Below are 14,389 nucleotides of genomic sequence, written 5' to 3' on the forward strand. Positions count from 1 at the left end.
GAACTGAGAAAGCCCAATAAGAAGACCAGGAAACTCATGACCATGCACTATGCACTGCAACCAAAGGCCGATGTTGACCGACTCTACGTGAAAAGGAAAGAGGACGGGAGAGGATTGGCTTGTAAAGAAGATTGTATGAATGACACACAACAATAAAGAACTAGAAAAATATATAATGCAAAATACTGAAAATATAATTATAGCAGCAAGAGACATTGAAAAAATCAGCAAAACAGAGAACCAACAGATAAAATAAGGAAATAAAAATGGGAAGAGAAGCAACTACACAGAAGATTTATAAGAATCACAAAAGATGGGAATAACGAAAACACATGGACATGGATGCGAAAAGGACACGTAAACCGAGAAATAATAATTCACTTCTTGTAAGTAGAAAAAATACTCCAGCTGAGATCGAGACCAAACTCTCAAAGATAGTGAAACCAGTACGATAATCATTATGCATTTTTGTCACGATCTTTAAAAAGTGTGTTCTAATCTTCTTCTTAACATAAGGAATCTATAATGGGAACTATTCACGCATGAGCATTCATGAAAAAAGTTAGCAAACAGATAAAACTCCGATGGCCCCCTAGGTACCTATTTTTACATTTTGATCTCTTACCAACCGTTTCTCTGGATGAAAACCGATTAAAAAGTTTCCCACATATCTGAATACCCTAAATACCGAATTTCCAGTCTGTAGATAAAAAATTCGTTAAGCAGTTCTCACACACACACACACATTCTCGTATATGGATATATATATATGTGTGTGTGTGTGTGTGTGTATGTGTGTGTGTGTGTAATTTTAGATTTGATTTTCATCTTTTTTCTGTTTTGAACAACAACCGGAAGTGACTGAATGATATAATGCAAATGAAGAACGTGGAAAAGCTGAATAACAAATAAAAGCAAAAATATATAAACTCTTTAAAAAATGGAGACGAAATCTGCTCGCAAAAAATAAAGAAAAAAAAGGAAATGAATGCGTCCATTTAAGATGTGTAAAACGCCGCCATTACCGAAAGTGAAAAAGGCCGTCTGTCTGAGTTAGTTGTTGAAGGAAAATCCAATGAGACCCATAAGACAGAATACATTAAGTCATTCAGCGAAGTACTTCGAGGTGAGGAGATAAAAGTTTTTTTTATTGATGTTGATCGCACTGTCTACCTTGAATAATAAAACAGTAAATATCAATGTGCTCAAACGCAATATTGTAAAAGCGTTTTTTTTTCTATATAAATATGCAAACAGACTAACAAAAAGATCAAAGTTTCAAATGTTAAGTTTTTTTTTACGACATTGCAGACAGTGAAAAAAACGGTCGATACTTTATTTAACTATGTTTAATCAAGATAAAGTTTCATACGTTTATCTTTTGGAATAATCAAAAGATGATTCCTCTTAGTTTTAGGCAAATGTTTCCTTTACTACCAAGACCCGAGCAAATTCCATGCAATGCGAAATATAGTCAATCGATAAATACATTTGGATAAAGCAGGTATTTTCGTGGATAGCACAAAATATTAGTGTTTGTGGACAGAAAAACCAACAGCACGAAGCAAATATCAGTCTATTAAAATTTCTCTGAAAAACGTCTCCATAATGTGTTAATTATAGAACTGACTAAGATGAGAGTAATTAATAATTAAATACTCAGAAGTAATACTGTGCTACATAGTTCAATACAAATAATAAAATCACATTTCCTCTTTCAGTTCAGCACCTATTAACAGACAATACTGTTTTTTTTGTCTTGTTTATTGCGAATGTTCTATTTCTACGTAAGGTTTTCCTGACTTCATTCTTCGGTAGAGAACTTACTACAAGTTCCTTTCTTACAGCGTTACAGCAACGATCATATATTATTATTACATTCGAAAAGGAGGTTATGTCAAACGTATGTCACTCTCATATACCTGCGATGATTGCTAGATTTGCATTTTTTAAAGCCAAATTTAGCAAATTTAATCTTTTCTACAGCATTTAAGCTTTCAAAAATTTGGTCATTTACAAACCGTAAAGTATGGACTAACTGAGGAAAGAACAAGTAGAATATTATATAGATGCAACGGCTTTTGATATTAAATTTAATTATTGGATTTTATTTTTAATTTATTAAATTCATATTAGTTTGGTTATTCGGATAATATTCTCATATTGACTGCTATTGTAATAACGTTTCGGCCGATATAACCACCGACGTCGTTTTTTTTTTTTTCAAATTTGAAAATAACAATACTGAACTTTGGAAATTATGCAGGTTTCGAGTTCAATCGTTTCTCAATTCACGAGAGTAGACTTTTCTTTTTCCATTAACCATGACCAGGTTGAGTTAATGAGTATGTTATATTATTCTTAGTAACCATCGCTTGTAAGGTTAGAAATACACTTTTTACGTTTAGACAACCTCACTTACGAATGATTCTAAATCAACACATTTAACCATTGCGCCACGGAATAGGAGAATAGTAGTCCAAATTATTCAAATAATACAAATTTAGATTTTTCATGTAAAAATTCCCAAAGAATTAGTCGAGGCAGCTTTTGTTTGAAACCAGTTCTAATCGTAAGCTTCTAATGAGAAATTTAGTTGAGCCATTTCGACTTGATACAGTTGTACTTTTCCCCTCAGATTAGGGTAAGTGGGATCTTACGTTATAGCACGATAGTATATATCTTTGTACTATAGCTACTCAATTTAGTGATAGCTTTTTAAAAATTATGTTCGCCCAAAACAAGGCAGATTGCCATTTATACGAAAGTGGCTACTATTTGTTACCGCGTTTAGGGAATATGAGCGAACTATCGATTAAAATCACATTTAAACTTTTGCGTATCACTACAGTCAGCGAGGAATATAATAAGGAGGGAATTCCAAAGTCTATCAGTTCGAGTAAAGAAACTATGAGATTAGAAGGCTTTCTGACATTTAAAGAACTGTACACTGAAGAGTTAGATGTGGTAAACGTGGTTTATTGGGAGTATGTATACAAGCGCGATGAGTCCATTAGAGCAAATTCCATTAATGTATTTGTACAGGAATTACAGGCATGTGGCATTGTGGCGATGGGACAGAAGTTGTACCTTAGTTGACAGTACTGGACCTATTAGATTCGATATTCTTTTTAGTGATAGCTGCGCCAGACCAGATGTGGCAACAATGTTCAATGCATCGGCAAATGCTGGGAATTTAGAGATACACGCTACTCCCTGATGTGAGCAATTTCAGGAGAGTTATAGGGAAACCACCTTCTTTGCAGCAGCCGTTGCAATGTGCTTAATGTATTTGTTCTTGTACTTTCGTACTGAAAACGACAGAAGAGTTCAATTTTCATTAAAATATTTTTCAGACAATGGGAGAGCAAGAATGTTTTAGCGTCTTATAGAAGTATAATAAACGTTGCAAAAAATGTTTTTAATATCCATTCTCAATCTGGTAGTTTATTGTGAGATCACAAAAAACTAAATCCACGTTAAATTAATTATTTTTTGAAATATTAAACATAATACTATCTTGTATTCGTGTAACGTGGGTACCTTTGTAGGAACATACAAACAAAATAAATAAATATCCGACTCGGTATTTTTAAGCGGAAATGAAATGCATTTATTTATGGTTCTTTCAAAACAACGCATTTCATTATATTTCCAGTTTTTTTCGCACACACATGTGCTTTTTAAAAGTCTCTGTCGCCACCACCCCATGCTTCCTCGCCATCGACTTTCACACGTCCATCTATGACGGTGGACAGTTTGCTTCTATTTTCGACTACGTGATGTACTTTTTTCTCCTTTTCTTCTGACACAATTCTCCCTGGTCCCTTTGAGTGGAAAAAAAAATGAAGAATTATATTTGAAACGTTCCTCGTGTTTACTGATAAGGGCATTTCACAATTCATTATTAGTGATTTCTTACTGACAGTAGTCTGTTGGGTCCACTGGAGTCTATGTAACAATAAGCCTTCTCAGATTTCAAGCATTTCTTGTGATAACTGCTCAAATGACTTTGAGTTATCTCAATAGTCAGTTACCATCAATTTCTCTGTGGCGAGGACCATTGGTAATCTGGAAATTCTGAAATAAATCAGTCTCTTCACGATTCCGCTAATTTCTGCAGATTTCCAAGGAGATATGTGTGGTGCGTCTCAGTTCTTCCACACGTCTTGAACCCTATAAAAATGGTAGAAGAAACGTATTTGGTGGGGGGAATTTCTCGTTAAATCAGGTTCCTTTAGACTGTGTGATCACGTTCTTACATTTTTTATTTTATTTCTAATTAACTTTAATATTTTATATCTTTTGTTTTCTGCGGCTCGAGATTTTCATTCACATTTCGGATATTTACAAAATGGACATCTATCTTTCTCCTGGATCCACTTTCCTCTGCTTTCTTAGAACTATTCTCAGTCTCTTACATTTATTGGTATTACAGTGTACATTTGCATATTTTTGATTCCTTTCAGATCTTTGGTGGATTTTTTTTCTTTTTCTGCTTCTTTGATCTGTATCCTATGGACCAGCTGAGATTGCGAAATCTATAATTTCTTTTTTCTTTTCGCATCGATTGTTCTTATATCCGGTCTCCTTGCTTCGATCAGGATTTTTGCTTGTACACCTATGTCTTAGATGATTTTTGATTTTTCATTTTTTTGTAATGTCTTTGGTTTGAGGTTGTACCATTTGTTGGCATAGTCAAACACGCCCGTTTTCATAGCTCTTTATGTACTAGTTGTTTATTTATTACGCTTCGTGGGCTAGTGTGTTCATTATTATTATTATTATTATTATTAAAATTTTTATTATTATTATTATTAAAATGTTTATTCTTATTAGTATTATTATTTTATTATTATTATTAGTCTTACTATTATAATAATAATAATCTATATATCTATAAAAGTGAAAGTGTCTGTGTGTGTCTGTGTGTGTACATTTCCCTACGCAATAACTCTGTCAATTTTTAGTCTATGGACTCGAAATTTGATATACAGGGTACTGAGATTTGGCGATTAAAAGGTCAAAGTTCAATAATTTTACCTTTGAGAACTCTATAAAACTCCTCCGACAATTTTGGTTCTACACACTTCAAATTTTAGATATAGGTTCGTTGGACATAGATCTAACAATAATATTATTTGAGCCCAAAATAATAAATTTTAAGGGGTCAAAAAAGGGGTAAAAGTTAAAAAAACATTGACCTCTGCGGTCTCTTCCAAATTACTCAGACAATTTCTGGTCTAAATATTTGAAATTTTACATAAAGTGTATTCAGAGATAGGGCAAGGTTTTTCATCGGCTTGGGTCGAAAATTTTTAGTTACCAATATATAAATGTATGTATGTATGTATGTTTGCATGTCTGCCTAAAACTTTCAATAGAGGCGACGGATTTTAACAAGATCAGTATCGTTTTAAAGTCCCACCTTTCATACGACAAATATCGAAAAATTGGCTAAAAACATTAATATCTTCACCTTCAACTAGGCACTTTTCTATAAGGGAGTAACTTTTTTCGTCGATATTTTTTAAAATTATCCTCTCCTTTAGATTGTCTAGCCTTAATTTTTAAAAATGTCGCTTCCGGTTTGGCGGTGGTCGTAACAACATAGACGTTAGGTTTTCCCCCGTTCTTTTCCTCCTTCGCGGTACGGGTTCGAGCCTGCTTTCCTACTACCACATTTTTGTTTTTTTGCTTTTTTTTTGTTCAACAGACACATCCAAACACCCGGGCAATGCCGGGCTTAAATGCTAGTAATTATTATTCCTATTGCGACATTTTGTGTCTAGTTGTTGTGATTCCCGTTTTTATGCTGGTAGGCGGATTGTAACATGATCAAAGACTACCAGCATTTTCTTTCCTCAGACCTCCAATAATTTCCGCAAAATTTTGGGAGTTCCCAATAAGTCAGTCATCTAAAGTATAAAAGTATTCCAAAAGATGGATTCAATTTTTTTAATCACTTTTCAAATCCGTTTGACACACTCCACTAGGCTGCCATGTTGATAGGTGCAGCTTCTACTTTTTTCAACTTTCATAATCTTTTTATCTCTCGTTTCAAGTCTTGGTATTTCCAACCTTCTCCGTTTCTCTTTCTCTACATTCATATCATCTGGTACATATAATTATTTTCTTCTTCTTCTTCTTCTTCTTCTTCTTCTTCTTCTTATTATTATTATTATTATTATTATTATTATTATTCACAAGTTCTTACAAAGGTCATCATGAAAGATTACTATCTGATCATAACTGGTGGTGTTACCTGGGGTCTAGGTGACAACAAGTCTCTCTAGATTTCCAGTACACAACAACTCTTTCAAAAATCTTTACAAAATGACTTTGCGTTATGGTAACAACCTGTTACTATTAATTGTTAGCTGGCACCAATCATTGGTTTTCACAGTGATTTGGGGTGGCAATACTCTCTGCACTATTTCAGTATGGATCTGGTTAGTGATTTCCTCTTTTTAGCCTTTCTATCTTCCTTGATCATGACCGCTATTTGGTGTGGTATCATGCGGGACTGATGACTATTATTATCATCATTATTATTATTATTATTATTATTATTATTATTATTATTATTATTATTATTATTTAATTAGTTTATTTATTTACTTATTTATTCAGTGGTTAGACGGCGATACAACTCCATGACATTTCCTGCACCCAGAGTTGCACCAAAAGAAGGTCATGCTGACTGTTTAGTGGTCTGCGATCGGTCTCATCCATTACAGTTTTATGAATGCAGGCAAAACCATTACGGCAGAGTAGTAATGTGAGAAGTGATGAAATTAATCAGAAACTTCGATAACAACACCCAGTATTAGTCAACAGAAAAAGACTTAATTCAAAAGTTGAACGAATTGGCTACGAAACTCATCAGCCATACTGTCCAACCCCCTCACCTATCGACAAGCATCTCAACAACTCTCTGCGTGTGAGAAATACTTCAAAAACGTTTTTCGCCATCAGAATGCACGATTTTTAGGTTACCGGCATAAATACACTTGTTTTTGTTGGCAAAAACAGTGTTGATTATGATGGTGCTTTTTTCGATCAACAACTTTTTGTTTAAACCGATATACGTTCATCTGAATTTAAAATTAAAAATGGCAAGAACTTTCTTGTCAACGTGATGTAGAAACTAGTCCTCTTCCCCCGTTTCACCTTTTTACGTAGAACCGGTCAGCATCAATCTTTGGATGTGGTGCATTGTGTAGTATCCTAAGTTTTCTCCACTAGATTAGAGAGTTTCACACCTCTCGTTCCCTTAACTTTTCTCCTTCTCATACATAGTAGTGTCCACTTTTCCACGCCGAATTCTATACGGATATTCTAGCTAAAAACACTAGTTGTGTTTATTAACGTCTCTAGTTATTATTTGGTTCTTGTACAAAGTTTGAGGTCGTCCATGTACCTGAGATGGTTCATTTCATTCATCTGTATAAGTTAACTTATACCCGACTTGGCACTTTCTTAATATATTGCTGTGGCTATTATAAACAATAGTGGTGATAGGGGATTTCATTGAAGATACCGTTTAACATTTTTATTTCAGTTATATATTGCAATCAGCCGTCAGTTCAAGTATCCATGTCTCATTGCACTTTCAATCAAATTGATAATATTGCCTGATATTTTGTACAATCTCCGCATTCTTTTAGCCATTCTTGGGCTATCATATCGAATGCTTTCTCTAGATGATCCATGCAATGGATATATTTTTTCTCCTATTTTTTCTTCTACTTTTGTCATGATCTTTTGGTGTATGTATATTAAATCACAAGTCCATTTTTTACATCCTTTCTCTTCCTCAGTAGCCAACAACTATAAAGGGAATCATAAATATGTTGTTTTCTTTTTCATCTGGTCTCTTAGTTGTTAAGTGTTGCGACATTATGTTGAAAAAAGATGGCGGCAGTAAATCAAATCGACGACGAATCAATGCAGTCACGATTTCCAGTGTTGAGTAATTCTTAGTAAAAAAATATGGCGTCGAAGAATGCAGTCCCGATCTTGAGTCGATTCGAGACAGAGGCCGACGGCGAACTGAGTGAATCCAAAATTCGACATTTTTTATAATAACTTTTGATGCTTCTGATTGGTTGATTATTATAACTGTGTTTATGAAAGCGTTTGTCAAAATCATTAGTGCCATACCCCCATCACTTCGTCTGATGCGGAAGGTCTCCTAGCGGCTCTGGCTGCAAGGAGACAGGGTAGTACATGTCAAGGATTCGTCACTTGACACTCAACCCAACAGGTGAGGGGCCGGGAACCGGCCCAGCACCTGTTGGACTGAGGTACACCGCCTGGGTAATACCTAGGAGGTCCACCCTCCCAGGCCATGCCACCGGGCTTTCCGGTGGGGCAAGTTTATTGCTTGCTGCCTGAGGCGCCCCGACCGGGGAATGCCGACGGGGTTACTCAGGCATTTTTTTAAATTGCACGAGTGCCCCTTCTTTAGGGGAGCCTGCGGGGTTCCCACTTTCCGGCCTTGTGCCACATTTTGCTGACGTGGGCAGCAAATAAATATCTACCCCCATCACTTCGTCTGATGGGGAAGGTCTCCTAGCGGCTTCGGCTGCAGGGAGACAGGGTAGTACATGTCAAGGATTCGTCACTTGACACTCAGCCCAACAGGTGAGGGGCCGGGAACCAGCCCAGCACCTGTTGGACACCGCCTGGGTAATACCTAGGAGGTCCACCCTCCCAGGCCATGCAACCGGGTTTTCCGGTGGGGCAAGTTTATTGCTTGCTGCCTGAGGCGCCCCGACCGGGGAATGCCGACGGGGTTACTCAGGCAATTGCAGGAGTGCCCCTTCTTTAGGGGAGCCTGCGGTGTTCCCACTTTCCGGCCTTGTGCCACATTTTGCTGATGTGGACAGCAAATAAATATCTACCCCCATCACTTCGTCTGATGGGGAAGGTCTCCTAGCGGCTTCGGCTGCAGGGAGACAGGGTAGTAGTACTCGTCAAGGATTCGTCCCTTGACACTCAGCCCAACAGGTGAGGGACCACGAACCGGCCCGCACCTGTTGGACTGAGGTACGCCGCCTGGGTAGTACCTAGGAGGTCCACCCTCCCAGGCCTTGCTACTGAGCTTTTCGGTGGAGTAAGTTTATCGCTTACTGCCTGAGGCGCCCCTACCGCGGAATGCCGACGGGATTACTCAAGCAATTTTTTACAATTGCAGGATTGCCCCCTCCTTTAGGGGAGCCTGCTGGTTTCCCACTTTCTGGCCTTGTGCTACATTTTGCTGAGGTGGGCAGTAAATAAATCTCTACCTTCATTAGTCAAAAACATTTTAACATTAGAATTTTCCACATAGTAGGTAAGCATGTTATAGGCCTGTAGTTATTGAGGGTTGTTCACTTTGTGTCTTTTTGTATCCGTATAGTTCTATCTTTTTATCACCTATTCTGGTATGTCTGCTTCATAGATACATATTTTCAGGTCTTGAATTTTCTTTTCACGCCCTGTTGTGAATGTTTGAATCAGTATGTGTGTTTTCTCCAGTTGGCCATTTCTGTAGTGTTGCTTAGGAGGTTTCCTCGCTGATTTCTTTTTTTGTCACTTTGTTCGCACTTGTTGTTACTTCTTTCATGTTCTTCAGCTATCCGACATTTCTATTGTTATCTTACTCCAGTAGTTTAGTTTGTCTCAGTCGTTCTGCTTTTAATCAAATTGGCTTTCATTTTTTTTCAAAATTCCGGTTTTGCTTGTATTGGTCCTATTTGTACATGCATCTCTTATCCTTGTTTCTCGTTTGCCCTCTCCATGCGAATCATATTTTCAATTTTGTACCCTCCTCTGTTTGCTTTCATACCGTTTATCACTTTGGCTTCAGTTTTTAATTTATTGATCTGAGTATTCAACCTAACTCTTATCCAGATTTAGTCGGTCTGATAACCTTGTTCTTTGGGAGGGCTTCTGTAACAGCATTCCATTACCAGTCTATTCTCTTTTGTTGTTCATTTCTTCCTCCTGGTTTTGGTTTATGCTGGTTATTTTTGCTGCTCTGTATTTGATCTATATTATTTTGTTATCTGTACCATTCTTGTTTTCTTGCTTTTTTTTAATAGGAGATTACATTAACAGGATGGTGACCGGGTCCCTCATGCTGCCAACCGAGGGAACAACTGCTGAACATAACACCTAAATCTTTCTTCTGAATCTCACGATTTCTGATATTTTTTATAGACATTTATTTATTTCGTAGTGTTTGTGATTACATTAAGTTCGGAATTATTTTGCCTGTGGTTTTCTTTCAGGATTAATGTTTACCTCGCATTTAGAAGTGAGGTAATGTGCACTATCACGCGTACATAAATGACCAGAAAAATAAGTATATGTACTGCTATAAGTTCTCAGGGGATGCTTTAAAAGTTATATTTTAAGATTTATCGCTTTCGAAATAAAATTAATAATTCTGCATTGAAAAAAATGTCATACCTACGCTCATTTTATTTTCGAAATTTTAGCTGATTCAAACTGAATTTTAAACCACCGCTCTAACTTCCTTAAGCACAAATACTGCCCAAATATTAGCGGTGTTCTTCAATTTTGATTCTATTGTATTAGGAATTGGGGATTGGAAGGAAATGATTGTCTCAGCACACTTTTGCATGATTTGATGGTAGCATGCGTGATAAAACATACGTTTAGTGAAAACATACTACATGAAACAATAAACTAAATATAAAATTAAATTGAATTTTATATTTATATTTTGTATGGACAAAAGTTCTTACCTTCCATTCTAGAAGTTTCGCTGAGACAAACGGACTTTAAAGCGGCCGCTCTAATTACCTTTAGCACAGGGTTCAGCAATAAATATTATGCAAACATTATCTGTGTTTATTATTATTATTATTATTATTATTATTATTATTATTATTATTATTATTGTTGTTGCTGTTGTTGTTATTATTGTTATTGTCATTTTCATTGTGATTATTGTTATTGTTATTGTTATTATCATTATTATTATTGTTATTGTTATTTTTATTATTATTATTGTTGTTGTTGTTATTGTTATTATTATTGTTATTGTTATTTTTATTATTATTATTATTATTGTTGTTGTTATTATTGTTATTATTATTGTTATTGTTATTATTGTTATTGTTATTGTTATTATTATTATTGTTGTTGTTGTTACTATTATTATTGTTATTATTGTTATTGTTATTATTATTATTATTGTTGTTGTTGTTGTTATTGTTATTATTATTGTTATTATTGTTATTATTGTCGTTATTATTATTGTTATTGTTATTATTATTATTGTTATTATTGTTGTTATTATTGTTATTGTTATTATTATTATTGTTATTGTTATTGTTATTATTATTGTTGTTGTTATTGTTATTGTTATTGTTATTATTATTATTGTTATTGCTATTATTATTATTATTATTATTATTATTATTATTATTATTGACGACATTGGTAGAATCGAACAAATAAGAAAAGGAGATAAACTAGGACAGAAAGCCGGGGACGAGCTTAAAAGAAGGTATAGATTGCTGGAAAAGGGAACGATGAGCGTTCTAACAATGTTGAAAGAGAAGATCCACACTGATGGTATGAAAATTCGGAACTTTGTTGGAAAAAGTGTTGCGTTTCGGCAGAACAACATTTTCCGGAACAATCAATCTCAGTTGTATAAAGAATTAAATGATAGTAAACAGGCGGGAAATAATAACACTCCAAATGCAAAAGATGCCAGGAACTTCTAGAGTGGTATTTGGTCTGTTGAAAGGGCAATACAATAAGAAGGCTAGCTAGTTGGGAGAGGTCAAAGAAAGGCTATCAGGAATGAAGCAGATAAAGAACGTTGAGATAACCATTGATGACGTTAAGGGTGGCATACGAAGGATTACAAACCGGAAGGCACCTGGTCCAGATGGAGTGATGGGCTTCTGGTTTAAACAGTTCCAATGCCTTTATCCACCTATACCTTCTGCCCTACAAAGGGTCGTAGAGTCGGCTTGTGAAGGGGAGAACAACACTGATTAGGAAAGATCCGGCAAAGGGAACAGAGGCCAATAATTATAGATCAATTACATATCTGCTACTGATGTGGAAACTGTTCACTGGAATCTTTGCGGAGATAATTTATGAACATCTTGAGAATAATGGTGTTTTTCCTGACGAACAGAACGGGTGTCGGAAAGGCTCGAGAGGTACCAAAGAGCAACTACTGATTGATAAAGCATTAATGCAGGATGCAAAGAAGAAGAAGAGGAATCTGAGTGTAGCATGGATCGATTACAGAAAGGCTTATGACATAGTTCCTCATTCATGGATACGTGAAACACTATTGATGATGAAAGTTGCTGAGAATGTGGAAGGGCTTTTGGAGACAAGTATGGCTCAATGGAAAACGGTGCTGACAGCAAACAGAGAGGAGATGGGGTAAGTTGGCGTTAAACGTGGAATATTACAAGGAAATTCGTTATCACCACTTCTTTTTGTAATGATAATGATGCCACTGAGCATCCTCTAGAAGAAAGAAAACTGGGGTCTAACTTTGGATCTGGTGACAGACGCCTCAACCATCTACTATTTATGGATGATTTGAAAATATTCGGTAGAAATGAAAAGGAAATGGAGAGACTGGTAGAACTTGTGGAGACATACTCAGAAGACATTGGGATGAAGTTTGGTATTAGTAAATGTGCGGTGCTGGTGATGATAAGATGAGTAAGGTTCATTCAAATGGAATAGTGATACCGAATGGAGAAATCATAAAAGAAATAGAAGATACAGGGTATAAGTATTTGGAAGTGTTGGAGGGTGTAGGCATTATAAACAGAGAAATGAAGGAAAAAGTCAGAAAGGTGTATCTTTGAAACTAATTGCAAAGTCGAAACTGTATGAAGGAAACCTAATGAAAGCAGTGAATGCATAGGCCATCAGTGTTTTGATATACAGTGCGGAAATTTTAGAATGGTCTGACAAGGATTTGCATGCTATGGATATATAAAAACAAGAAAAGTTTTAGAAATGTTTGGTATATTTCACATTTGAAGTAGCGTAGCAAGGCTGTATTAAAAGAGGAAAGACAGTGGGATAGGATTTAAAAGTGTAAAAGATTGTGTTAGAACCAAGGAGATGTCGTTGAAGGGGCGTGTGGTTAGAAGTGAGGAGTGGATGCTTAAGGTTGTGCCCAATGAAGTGGAGGTATATGAGACCAAGGCTGATTATGTGAAACGTATGAATAGAGAAAGGGTAGAGGAACTGACTATGAAGAAAATGCATGGAAGGTTCTTCGAGGATATAGTAGAAGTGGCTGATGAAAGATCATGACAATGGCTTAGAGCTGGGTATCTGTCTAAGAATACTGAAGCTTTTTTTTGTGCAGCACAAGAGCAGGCATTTGGAACACGATTGTTAAAAAAGTGGTTCTAGGAGAGGAAATTGCTGCAGAATGCCGGAATGTGGTGAAACCTTATAGTCAATTGCGCACCTTGCAGCAGGGTGTAGTGGACTGGCCCAGAGAGAGTACCGCAAAAGACATGATCGCATGGGACTCCGGATATATTGGGAGGTGTGTAAGAGTGTTGGGGGAAGTGTGCTGGAAAATGGTTTGAGGAGGTGCCTGGTGAAGTGAGAACAAATGGGGATGGCAAGGTAGAGGTATGGTGTGACAAGAATGTTTTAACGACCTAGCAATTGAAGCATAATCGTCCGGATGTGGTCGTCATTGACAAAGTCTAAAAAAAACTGGCATATTGTAGACTTTTCAGTACCTTGATACAGGAATGTGAGAGAGAAGGAGAATGAGAAGTGGAGCAATTATGCTCCATTGGTCTTGGAGATAAGGCGTATACATGGGGTTAAAATACAAATAATCCCGGTCGTAGTTAGTACACTAGGAGTAGTATCAAGTCGTCTGGAAGGACAATTGAAAAAACTACAATGTTATAGGCGGCCTTCAGAACTCTGCTATTGTAATTACCACCAACATCCTTAGGAAAACCCTTGATCTTTGTAGCTCCTGGTTTCAAGCCGGGATTGAGGGAAACCCTCTGTAAATGAATCCCATCTCTTTCCAGAGAGACATTGATAAATGAAATTAGAATTATTATTATTGTTATTACATTTTAAAATCCACAACACGTGTTCTCATACGAGTAATTATTAGTGATTGATCACTAACAGTAATATTAGAGGTGCACTGGATTCTGAATAAAACAAAGTTTCCACAGATTTCCAACTCTTAACTACGTTTCTTTTGATAATTGTAACAGATAAATTTACGCTATTACAGCAAATGCGTACATACCTAGACAGTTTCTCTAATAAAACAATCTGGATTTCACCAAAATACACAAAAAAGAACTCACCTGACAAAGAAAAAAAAACAGATACA

The sequence above is a fragment of the Euprymna scolopes genome, chromosome 10 (assembly GCF_053919585.1).
Source record: "Euprymna scolopes isolate OS-2025 chromosome 10, ASM5391958v1, whole genome shotgun sequence".
Lineage (NCBI taxonomy): Eukaryota > Metazoa > Mollusca > Cephalopoda > Sepiida > Sepiolidae > Euprymna > Euprymna scolopes.